The sequence below is a fragment of the Chinchilla lanigera genome, unplaced genomic scaffold (genome assembly GCF_000276665.1).
Source record: "Chinchilla lanigera isolate Chin_1 unplaced genomic scaffold, ChiLan1.0 scaffold00002, whole genome shotgun sequence".
In the NCBI taxonomy this organism is placed as follows: domain Eukaryota; kingdom Metazoa; phylum Chordata; class Mammalia; order Rodentia; family Chinchillidae; genus Chinchilla; species Chinchilla lanigera.
In genome coordinates this window covers 40333384-40346371 of record NW_004955403.1, presented here as the reverse complement: position 1 = coordinate 40346371, position 12988 = coordinate 40333384, and the positions used below count along the sequence as shown (strand labels likewise).

The 12988-nt window shown below is 44.3% G+C and overlaps 1 long non-coding RNA gene across 1 annotated transcript in view; it reads left to right on the top strand.

Annotated features, from left to right (window-relative positions):
• The window catches only part of LOC102014104, a 44717-nt gene that overhangs the window by 25048 nt on the left and 6681 nt on the right, over positions 1 to 12988 (top strand). Inside the window, exon 2 of the long non-coding RNA XR_259234.2 lies at positions 457 to 589. This is a non-coding gene — a long non-coding RNA (uncharacterized LOC102014104). The remainder of the gene's footprint in view (positions 1 to 456; positions 590 to 12988) is intronic.

Here is a 12988-nt window from a genome sequence, read left to right as displayed (position 1 = left end):
GGAAGGGAAGGGAAGGGAAGGGAAGGAAAGGATCCTTTTGGACTCCCATGTTCTCTTTCAATCTATATGGTACTGTGTAGTTAAGCTCTAAGTTCATTTGTGCCAATTTTTTTTCTTTTTTTGAGACAGGGTCTCGCTATGTAGTTCAGGCTGGCCTTGAACTCACTATGTAGCCCAGGCTGGCCTCGAACTCATAGTGATCCTCCTGCCTCAGCCTCCCACGTGCTGGGATTACAGGCGTGCACCACCACGCCCAGCTCAATGTACCAAATTTTAAAAGGAGGGAGGGAGACTATTCCATCTTTGTTAATGCCAACTACCTCATTCCAGGCACACGGGTATTTTAATAAGTTTTATCAAATCTCATGTTTTGATTCCAAAATAAATGATTGGTTAGCTACAATCCAAGCTCCCTGGATTGTGATGAGCTCGGCCAATGTTTGCTTTCTATTACAGGTAAGGAGCGTTTGGTAGTTCATGGAGCTTCCGTTCACCAACCTGGAAATGGCGTTCATCCTGCTGGCCTTTGTCATCTTCTCCTTGTTTACCCTGGCTTCCATCTACACCAGCCCGGATGAGAGGGACGAAGGTAACGGGAGAGCTCTTTGCGGTCACACTCTGACTCCTTTGCCTTCATCACCATATTCCTGTGTTCTTCAGTTTGGCTTCTTGGGCTGGGGACGTAGCTCAAGGGCACAGTGCCTGCCTGGCAAGCGCTAGGTCCTGAGTTCAACTCCCAGTACCCAAAAAAATTGCAATTTGGTTTGTTTTCTGTTGCGTATGTAAAACAGATTTGCTTGGTTTCGTAGGGAGTGTGTGTGTGTGTGTGTGTGTGTGTGTGTGTGTTCATTAACTCTGCATGGCCGGGCATGGTGGAACACGCCTATAAGCCCAGCACTCAGGAGGCCGAGGCAGGAGGATCTTCGTGAGTTCCAGGACAGCCTGAGCTACAAAGTGAGCTCAAGGCCAGCCTGAATGCATAGCGAGACCCTGTCTCAAAAAGACAAAAAAACCCCTCTACATGGAAAGGAAAAGGATTAGTTTTTTGAAAAACTAGTTCTTGTCAAAGCCTAAACATTTGGAAGATATATCTCAGTATTTAGAAACCCAATGCCACATGGTTTGCTCATTGCCAATAATAACAGTCGGTCACGATGGAAGCGTATAATTTACGTGTTGCTCTTAGCAGTTTGGGACCCACTAAGTTTCACACAAAACGGAAGATAACTGAGGAAGCATGACATTTTTGAGGCCCAAAAAATTATATATGTGTAATGAGTGCATAAATATACACCAAGGAAATTACACATGTTTGTAGAGAATGGGATAAAATCATAAAAAAACAAATTGTGTTTGTACTTCCTATCCAAGCCCCCCATCGATTTTTTTTTTTTTTTTTTTTTTTTTTGGTCTTTTTGAGACAGAGTCTCTCTATGCAGTTCAGGCTGGCCTTGAGCTCACTTTGTAGCCCAGGCTGGCCTCGAGCTCACAATGATCCTCCTGCCTCAGCCTCCTGAGTGCTGGGATTACAGGCGTGCACCACCACGCCCAGCCCCCATCAATTCTTGACTGCGGAAGAAGAATGATTTTCTCACTTCACGTGCACGTCCATCACTTGCACAACTGGAAACAAAGCCGTAGTAAGCAGACAGCCCAACCCATCCGAGCACAGACTTGGAAACACAGCCACCATCTGCCAAGTCTTCTTCCGTTTCCCAAACTGTTTATGTTACATTGGCTTAAAATGGTTTTGGCTGAAAAAAGAGCAAAACCACAATCGCAGTTTCTCTAACTGGATCATGCTGTATTTTTCTCACAGTAGTTGGGTTTTTTTGGTCTTTTTGAGACAGGGTCTCGCTATGAAGTTCAAGGTGGCCTTGAGCTCACTGTGTAGCCCAGGCTGGCCTTGAACTCACAGCAATCCTCCTGCCTCAGCCTCCCGAGTGCTGGGATGATAGGAGTGCACCACCACACCTGGCTTCTGTTTCCTCTTTTTCTACCTAAAGCTTGCTTATTCCCCAAGGCTGAATGATTTCCTCTCTACTTTAATCACTCAAATCGAAATAAGCACTCATTCTGTGTAATTTTTGTAGCACGTCTTTACGTGCCAGTGATTTGGTGCTTATCTTTATCACTTTGTACTGTGTGTGATCTCCGCATGAGTGCAAAGAGGACTACAAAGTAATGTGACTCTTTTCCATGATTTCCAGCAAGCACACTTTCACTCCATGCTATTTGCAAGAAAGCACTGCCAGCACAGGGGTGGAATGAGAAATTAAACAAGCACTAGTCTTGCCCTTAGAATCCTATAAAAGAGAAAAAACACTCATGTCCACATAAAATTTTTCATCTCCACAGGAAACCTTTGCTTGAAAAGCCAAAAACAGAAGGAAAGCCAGAAAGAGCAATGTTTTAAACAAATAAGATAGAACACTTTGTATATCACCTAAAATGTGAGTTCTACAATGCAGAGATCTGGTCTGGCGTCAGTCACAGCCCTCCCACCGCTCAGAGCACGGTGGTTCTCCTTCACTCCTCCCTGGATGAACGAATAAACATCTCCAGCTTACTTACTACACACACCAAGCTCATTAGCACATTCTACTGTCTTTCTCACCCATTTTCTGCCTCTTCCCACTGATCTCTCCCTAATAATATTTTTATTTCCTTATACCAATCACTTAATCCTAAACCTAAACCTCTGGGATAGGTATTTTTATGATACTGTATCTAAAATCCTGTAAGAACATCCATTGGAATCCTGCTTGTAAAATTTTCTTTGGGGTGGGGGGGACTGGAAATTGAACTCGGGACCTTGCACTTGCCAAGCAGGCGCTTGTGCCACTGAGCTACATCGCTAGCCCTGTAAAATTTCATGCTGTATAAATGAGCAGAACTGCCATTCAGGCTGATTTCTGAACAAAGTTATTATCTGAGCTATTTATAAACGTCTTGCTTTGTTCTATTTTGCTTTGCTTTGCTTTGCTTTGCTTTGCTTCGTTGGGAAAGAGTCTTGCTATGTTCAGGTCTTGCTATGTCTCAATTCAGACTGACCTTGAACGGCGAGCAATCCTCCTGCCTCAGCCTTCTGAGCACTGAGATTGCAGGCATGCATCATCATGTCCAGTTTATAAACCTCCTTCTTGAAACCACAGTGATATGCAGCACAAATTAATTCAAAATAGCCAGGCACCCGCCTATAATCCCAGCACTGAGAGGCTGAAGCAGGAAGATCACTGACCCTTCAAGGCCAACCTGAGCTACATAGCTTGAGACCAGCCTAGACTATACAGTGAGACCCTGTCTAAAAAATGAAAGCAAACAAAAAAATAATAATAATAATTCAGAATAGCACAAATCAGCGTAGAAAAGCCTTCCATGGTAGCACTCAATATATATTTGATCAGCCAGCTATAATGTTCAGGTCTGACACAAAAAAATAATAATAATAATTCAGAATAGCACAAATCAGCATAGAAAAGCCTTTCATGGTAGCACTCAATATATATTTGATCAGCCAGCTATAATGTTCAGGTCTGACACATTCATGAACTGAAAATGTATGTCAGTCTTAGCTGAAGCACAACCACAATGGCATGTCTGGCAGGCAGAAGAAATGATATGATGTGTGCCAAGTCGAATACAGATAGGTGGGGCTGGGGATTTAGCTCAGCGGCACAGCGCCTGCCTGGCAAGCGCAAGGTCATGAGTTCGATTCCCGGTACCAGAAAAAAAAAAATACAGAGAGGCTGGGGAGTAGGGCATAATCCTGCAGGAAAGTGCTCCCCTAGCATGCTTGAGACCCTGAGTGTGACCCCCAGCACCACAAAAAAGGATAATTTCCTTTTTTAGTATCTAGACCACCACTGCTTCCCTCTAATTCTTTTCTTTTCTTTTTTTTTTATTTATTTTTATTTTTTTTTGGTCTTTTTGAGACCAGTTCTCCTTATCTGTTTACGCAATACAGGCTGGCCTTGGGCTCATTTTGTAGCCCAGCCTGGGAACTTGCAATGATCCTCCTGCCTCAGCCTCCCAAGTGCTAGGATTACAGGCATGCACCACCGCATCCGGTAATAATATTTAGAATATAGGTATAACAGGAGGGAGGAGAGGCTTAGAATCCCATCCCTGCTTTTTATTCACTTGAGTAAGTTATATTCATTTATAAATTAGTAAAGATAATAAGTTACCCCCACAGAATTGTTGTGAGAATTAAAATGTATTAATAGTATTTAAAACACAAAACTATCCAGTGTAGCCGGGTATGGTGGAACAAGCCTGTAATCTCAGCACTAGGAGGCTGAAACAGGAGAATCCCGATAAGTTTAAAGTCAGCCTGGGCTACACAGTGAATTCAAAGCCAGTTTGAACTACACAGTGAGACTTTCTCTCAAAAAAACAAAAGACCCCTACCTATTGTAAGCATTTCTTTATTGCTATTTTGTTGTGCTTGTTCAGAGAGTTTGGTCTATGCTGTAATCTGCTATTCCTTGGCTGTGGCTGTCTCTGACTGCCTCTCTAGGAGCCTGGTGGAGTTAGGGTGTCTGCCACCCTGGCTAATTTGTTTGCTGCTGTCAATCAAATACTCTTTGGGCGTTTGTCCTATACACACTTATGTAACTTATTCAGAGTGTGTTAAAATAAATCTCACTTCAGTGGCGCTTTATAAATTTTTGTTGTTGGTTTGTTGGAGGATACGGTTTCTGCATTTAGTTTTTGCGTCTTTGCGTGGCTTGGATCGGTTTGGTTTGGTGGGTTCGGCTTAGTTTGGCTGTTTTGGTTTGGGAAGTGTTTCACCAAGTGTCACTTCATGGTAGTAGTATCTGTTGGGCACCTGCTACCCACCTGTAGTGGATGTTACTGCAGTTCACGAGAGGAAAAGACACACCTGCTGTTCTGCAAAGATTTTCTAAGTAGCAAGAAAGAATGATCTGGTTTGCATTCCAGGGGTACTCATAAATTCTAAAATTTGGGTGGTTATATCTTTAATACAACAATGAGAAGAAAAAAAACATACTAGGGGCCGGGCATATAGCTCAGTGGCATAGTACCTACCTGACAAATGCGAGGTCATGCATTTGATTCCCAGTACCAAAAAAAAATTCTGTAGTAAGAAAATAATTCACCAGGCGTGGTGGTGCACGCCTGTAATCCCAGCACTCGGGAGGCTGAGGCAGGAGGATCTTTGTGAGTTTGAGACCAGCCTGGGCTACAAAATGAGCTCAAGACCAGCCTGAACTGCATGGCGAGACCTTGTCTCAAAAGAAAAAGAAAAAAAAATGAAACTGAGTTAGCCTGGGAAGAAATAGATTTTTAACTGTGTTTGGAGGGAAAGTGGACATTCGTAGAGTTCGGGGCATAAGCAGACAGTTTAAACCATAAAGGCAAAGTACAGAAAGTCACACGCAGCGAACAGACCCACTTCCCCGAGCAGGGAGATGATACCGGAGACGAATCTGATGCTGCTCTAAAACTAGCAGCAACATTAGAAAATCAGCTTTGGTTCTGCCAGTGTTCTGTACGCACCAGGCGTCTCCCGCTGGACAGGCGAGATAAGCAGAGTGAGGGAGGAACTGAGCAGCCCGGGCGGTGCTTAGGGCAGGGGCGGGGCTGGCTCCCCTCTGTGGAAAGAGAGAACAAGGCTGATCCCGGGAAGGGGCAGGGACCGCGAAAGACTGGGGGATAGGGCTTTGCCCCAGCAGGGAGAGGTGTGACTCTATATGCATTCAGGTATCCCTGGTGAAAGGTAGACACAGGCTGACAGTCCACGGCGTTTACTATGGCAACACACTTTTTGTGAATTCGGAAGTGAGTCCCCACCCGAGAAATGTAAAATAATGTGGAGAGTGAAGGAAAAGCCACACATCAATTGCCATTATTTTTCAGCGGAGTGCTTCTTTACCTTAAAGTTGCATTTGCAATTCTGGGGTTTTTTTTTTTTTTTTTTCTGTCTTTTTGAGACAGGGTCTGGCTGTGCAGTTCAGGCTGGCCTTGAGCTCACTTTGTAGCCCAGGCTGGTCTCAAACTTGCAACCATCCTCCTGCCTCAGCCTCCCAAGTGCTGGGATTACAAGTGTGCACCACCACGCCCAGCTGCAATTCTGTTTCATGGAACATAAATGTTTTCTGGTACCAGGGAATTCAGCACCAGGACAAGTGCAAGGAAAGCAGCGCACTCAAAGAGAATGTAGATGAAGCCTGCGTCCGTTTCCAGGTTTCTGGTAATCAGAAGCAGGTTCACGTTCTGGTCCACCCCGGCTATTTCTTGTTGTTAGTTTTTCTTCCGGTACCAGGAATTGAACTCACGACCTTGGCTTGTCAGGCAGGCGCTTTGCCGCTGAGCTAAATCCCCAGCCCCATCTATTTCTGTCCCATGTGGGCGAACTGTTGGGCGCACACAGCTAATGCTCCGCCGCGCCGTCCCACAGTGCCGGAGCACAGGCGCCGAGGGCTCCGGTTAAACTGTTGGGAGCGGCCTACCACGCTGTCTGCCTTCCACGCTGGAAGCCTCTGCACTCACTTCATAAAAGTGAGGGAAAGCTGGGCGTGGTGGCGCACGCCTGTCATCGCAGCACTCAGGAGGCTGAAGCAGGAGGATTACTATGACTTTGAGGCCAGTCTGGGCTACACAGTGAATTCAAGGCCAGCCTGAAATATATAGCAAGACCCTGTCTCAAAAAAACAAACAAAAGTCAGGCAAATCTCTATTAGTGAAAGACTAAATTGCCACCACTGGCCAATTTGTGTATTTGGTATTATTGTGCCTATTTTCAAAGTGAGCTTCTTTCAGGAAGCTGAGGCAGGAGGATCGTTGCGAGTGCCAGGTAGCCTAGGCTACAAAGTGAGCTCAAGGCCAGCCTGAACTGCAGAGCGAGACCCTGTCTCAAAAAGACAAAAAAAAAAAGTGCAGTACGACCTGGCCATAAGTGGGACTGAGGTCGTCTTCTCGTGTTTCCTGGCCTGAATGAAAGCCAGGAACCTAACTGGAAGTGGGCGGGGCTACAGCTGGCTGCTTCTGCGGACGTTTCAAGTTTGCTGTGGATGAAATCGAAGCAGCCCCTCCGCATCAAGACTCCCAACGCACCTGTGCAGGGAGACGATGGAATGAATAAAGCTGCACTTTAAGAGGATTACAGGCCACTAATAACAGGTTGCTAAAGGTGGGGATACAGACAATTGTGAAAGCTGGTAATAGATTGATTTCTCCATACGATTCCTAGGAAGTAACTGCAACAGCCAGCCGGGGAATCCAAGAAAAACAATTTCTCCCTGCTGCTCCCAGGTGGGACCTCTGTGGAACTAATTTCCCGCCAGGCCACGAGCCGCTCCCCGGGGACCCCAGAGCTCCGTCCCTGCTCCCAGGAAACTGTGAGAAAGACGCGCAGCCCTACCGCTAATCCCTTCATTATATTCCCAGAGTGATTCACTTCTCCACCATGGTTTCTCAAAGTCTGGGCACGAGGCGGGGACCTGGGCCAGGTGTGTCCTGGAGAAGAGGCTGGAACACTGCGTTCTACACGGGGAAGCTGAGTCTCGGACTACAGAAGCTGCGAAAGGATCGGCAGCTCTGCAGCGAGGAAGAACAGAATGAAAATCCACACAGGCGGCAGGACCCGCACGGCGCTTGTTATGTACCTCACTTACAAAATACTCTCTTTGGGCTGAGGATAACGCTCAGTGGCACAAGCACCTGCCTGGCACCAGTGCAAGGTCCTGAGTTCAATTCCCGGTACAAAAAAAAAAATACTATCTTTGAAATCCCCGCTGGGTGCTTCCGGCACTCTGGAGGCTGAGGCAGGAGGATCCTTGCAAGTTTGAGACCAGCCTGGGCTACAAAGTGAGCTCAAGGCCAGCCTGAATGAACTGCATAGGTGAGACCCTGTCTCAAAAAAGACCAAAGGCGGGGCGGGGGGGTGGGGGGGGGGAGTACTATCTAATTCAGTATTTTATAATAAAATTCTGAATGTTCATGCAAGTTTTAAAGAAACCACCACAGAAATGACAAAAAAATACATTAGCAAAAAAAAAAGTACATAAGCCGGGCATGGTGGCACACGCCTGTAATCCCAGTACTCGGGAGGCTGAGGCAGGAGAATCGTTGTGAGTTTGAAACCAGCCTGAGCTACAAAGTGAGCCCAAGGCCAGCCTGAACTGCATAGCGAGACTGCCTCAAAAAGACAAAAAAAGAGTACATAAGCAGTACCACAAAGTTTAACAAAAGTCCTTTGTGAATCCATAGGGATATATGTAAATACAAGACAATTTTTAAAGACATTACAATAGATTTCTTATAATCACTTGAATTAAATGAATTTACTTAATATCTTATTTTTAAGATAAGACCTACTAATATAGAAAATTATATTTTCGTATTTTTTAGAAAACATATATCTTGCTGAAACAACATAATTTTTATATATATGTTTCACTCCATTTTCGTTATGAACTTCCCTATAGCTGCTGATGCAGAAAACCTCAGGAAATGAAAAAGACAGACGTCGCTCTCTTTCCAACATAAAAATTTTAAAATGAACTCTGAAAGTACAGCTTTCGTTAAGTTGGAAGTGACAAGGAGACCAGGCATTATCCTCCCTCACCAGGGCACCATCAGTCCCCCAGCCCACACCCCACTGCTGAAAGACAGTAAGAATGGTGGCCCTAAAGTGTAAAACTGGACGTAGAATGAACTCTGAGGAAAGCTGGTGCTGGGGCCGGCTGGGAAAGCAGACCAGTAGGGGAGAATTTGTGACAACATCAAGACTTTCTCACCGCTCCCCGGGGAGAGGTCAAATATACGGCCAGAGCACAAAAGACATTCCAAGCCCGCTCCGAAGACCACCCAGCCTTCAGCCACAGGCCAGGGACCAGGGCTTCGCTCACTCCGCCCAAACTCCTAAGCAAACAGCAGCCTAATTTGTGATTGCCATTGCAACTGCCATTAGCTCTTGATATTAGAATCTGCCGCAAACCTAAATAAAGTGTTCTTCATGCAGAAAAGGCCAATCGATAGGCATAAGAAAAATTTCAAAATAGAACAAGGCGACCACAAACAGGTGGAACTTGGCAACACTATAATAAATTGCATGTGAATAGGAATCCAGCAATAAGCTGAAGAATACGGTTTGTTGACTTTGGCTTAAGAGAAGACAAAAGATGCTGGGAGAAGTGAGGTAGGCAAACAGTTTACTCCCTTGAGAGTTGAGATGCACATAAGCAAAGCTTACCCTGGAAACTCTGCATTCTACAGGCGCACCTGGGAGTCAGGACAAAATCAGTGTGGAGCATCTCAAGGGGCTGCGCTGGGTGGGTGGGCTGGCGCAGCGACAGAGAAGCAAAGTCCTCAGGGAACCTCTGTGCTCCAGAGATTAGAAGCCATACACAAAAGAAAATTATCTGCGCTATCATCAGCTGCTCCTGAAGATTTGTTTGCTGGGTTTTTGTTTTTTTGTTGGTTTGCTTTGCTTTGCTTTGCTTTGATTTGATTTGCTTTGCTTTGGTTTAATTCCCTCAGTCGTACAAATGGTCTTTCTGTAGTGGACATATATAGTCATACATATTTATAGAGCACAGAATGAGAATTTGATGCATGTGTTCAGTGCAATCAAGTCAAGATAATGAGAATTTCTATCTCCTCAAATATCTTTTCCGTGGAACCTTAAGAATCTTCTTTACTAGTTATTCTGAAATAGATTATATATTGTTATGTACTGTTGTCATCTGACGAGTTGCTAGAACAGCAGAAATAACTCATCCTGCCCAGTCGTACTGTGGTTTTGCTTTGCATTTTCCCAGTGACTAATCATTTCGAAGACTTTCTCCTGTACTTCCTCGCTATTTGTATATCTTCTTTTGAGAGTTTTCTCTGCAGGTTGTTTATCCTTTTTAACTGGATTATCTAGTTATTTTCTCTGGAGTTACTTGAATGCCTTATATATTCTAGATATGTATTAATGTCTTGTTTGATGAACATGGCAAATATTTTCTCCCTATAGGTTGCTCCTTTGTCACGTAGATTGTTTCCTTCACATTGCAGAATTACTTAATTGGATGTAATCCATTTGTATATTTTTACCTTCATTGGATGTACTTTCAGGGTCTTATCCAAAAAATCTTTGCCTACACCAATGTCTTGAAAGGTTTCCCTTGTGTTTTCTCCTAGTAACTTTGCAGTTTCACTTTTTTGTCTTTTTTTGCCTTTTTTGAGACCAGGTCTAGCTATGCAGTTCAGGCTGGACTTGAGCTCAGTTTGTAGCCCAGGCTGGTCTCGAACTCAGAACAGTCCTCCTGCCTCAGCCTCCCAAGTGCTAGGATTACAGGCATGCGCCACCATGCCCAGCAACACATTTCTTTTTTTAGTCTTTTTATTTTTTTTAATTTTTGTACTGGGAATCGAACTCAGGACCTCATGCTCACCAGGCAGGCACTTGTGTTGCTGAGCTATATACCTGGTGCTGCAGTTTGACATTGTATATTTAGATCGCTGATCCATCTTGAGCTGTCTTTTACATACAGTGAGAGAAAAGATCTGGTTTCATTCCTCTGCCTGTACATTTAGAATTCCCAGAGTCACTCATAGAAGAGACTTTCTCAGTTGTACATTCTTGGCACCCTTGTCAAAAAACTGGCTGCACACACGTGGGCTGATTTCTGAGTTTTCTGGTCTGTTGACCTATGTGATGACTTTTATACAGTACCAAATAGTCTTGGAACATTCAGTAAGAGCAGAAAAATTTCTCCAGGATAAGAGCAGCTAAAAGTCACTTGAGCCTGGCATGGTGGCACACACCTATAATTCCAGCACTTGGGAGGCTGAGGCAGGAGAATTGTTGCGAGTTTGAGACCAGCCTGGGCTACAAAGTGAGCTCAAGCCCAGCCTGAATTGCATAGACAGACCCTGTCTCAAAAAGACAAAAAAAACACTTGAAAAAATCACTCACACATGGGTTTCTTTCAGCCATTGTTATTGGTTTACATGTCATTTTTTAAAATTTCATTAACTAACTCTGAATTTTAAGATCTGCTGTCAAGAATCTGGAAGCCTGCATCTCCTGCTCTATAAAATGTGATGACACCTTGCACTCTGGCCAGGCTGAGGACCAAATGAGATAGTACACTCAAGCGGACCTTGGGAACTGTGAAATACTGATTATATTCAAGGAATTACTTCTAGGGTCTGTTTTGTTTTGTTTTGTTGTGTTGTGTTGTGTTTTTGAGACAGGTTCTTGTTATGCAGTTCAGGCTGGCCTTAAACTCACTTTGTAGCCCAGGGTGGTCTCGAACTCACAATGATCCTCCTGTCTCAGCCTCCCGAGTGCTGGGATTACAAGCAAGTGCTGGGATTATAGGCATGTGCTACCAAGCCCAGCTAGAGTCATTAAATATAGTTTCTTTGTTACAGAGACAGTCCTGAGAGACAGCTCCAGCACTCAGTCATACAGTGCGTGTATTTATATAATCTTCACTCTTGCCAAAGTGCCTCTTGAACAAAAGGAAATGTATGATCTGAGAATTGTAGGACTAAGAACACTTTTGTGTAACAGTAGAAGCAGAATACCATTTAGAGTAAATTATTAAATGTGAAAGCTTCGGATAGCACAGATCGCCTGGGATTCCTAAATCCCATTCCAAACCTCAATTTGCGGGTAGTAAAAAATTACAGATTAGGAGGAACAGCGGTTGTCCCTAAACACCCCATAAGCAGTGCTTTCCCATCTCAGATGATCAAGACCAAGCACTTTTATAAAAGTACATATAATAAACCAGTATCAAATTTGCACCTACAAATTACAACCTGAAGGAAAAATCAACTTTATAGCTTTTAGGAGAGTAATCAACTTTATTTTTACAACACTTTTTCCCAGAAACTTAATCCTAGTTGAAAGATGTTTGCTAAACTATTTGCTCAGTAAACCAACCCCACCTGTCAGTAGCTCTAGCCGGCATGGCTCCAGTTTTATGTAATGGGTGACTATTTAAACTCCTAGCAGATACTGAAAATTCGGTCCAGTCGCTTCCTGGAAGCTCTTCCGGGGTTAGCTCATGTTACAAGCCAAAGAGAACATGAAAGACATCTTTCTCTCAAACGCAGACAGCTACATTTCCTTACGGGTAGTTAAAATTCTGCCGTCAGCTGCCTGAATTACAGCTGGGCATGGTGGCACATGCCTGTAATCCCAGCACTCTGGAGGCTGAGGCAGGAGGACCGCAGCCCAGCCTAGACTACATAACGAGTTTGAGGTCAGCCTGAACAATATAGCAAGACACTGTTTCAAAACACCAAAAAAAAAAGAGTCTAAATTACTGCCAGAATAGCTATGACCTGGGAATACAAAAAAAGAGAAAACAGCACATGCCTGTAATCCCAGCACTCGGGAGGCTGAGGCAGGAGGATCGTTGCTACTTCAAGACCAACCTGCGCTACAAAGTGAGCTCAAGGCCAGCCGGAACTGCAGAGTGAGACCCTGTCTCAAAAAGACACACACACACAAAAAACAAAACAAAGCTTACACGTGTATTTCTTGCTAGAATCATAGGGCTTTCATGTAGCATTCTTCAGTTAAAGACCAGTTACCCAGAAAATTCACTCATACTTCAGCTACTGAAGTTCTGCCTTTTTTGCACCTAAATACTAGTGGCAAGGCTTTCCCAGTAGAGAGTCCAAACCAGTCCAGCTAAACTGAACAGTCTTGCCCACCTCCAAGAGTTTTGTCACTGCTTTGCGAGTTGGGGCCAGAGGCCCTGAACCTGCATCACCCAAACGTGCCTCTCCGAACACCAGCAGAACACAGAAACATCTCCAGTAGCATTCTGAGGTTACGGGCACTGTGACCACGTCTTTGCACAAATGAAAGGACATCCCCCAGAAACTGCCAAGGACAGCAATTTAGGGAAAGGTGACACCAATGAACACTAAGTGCTACACTCAGAGATAGGTGGCTCTACTTAATAATTTTCAGTTCCATTCAATTTTCATTAAATAATTTTTTTTT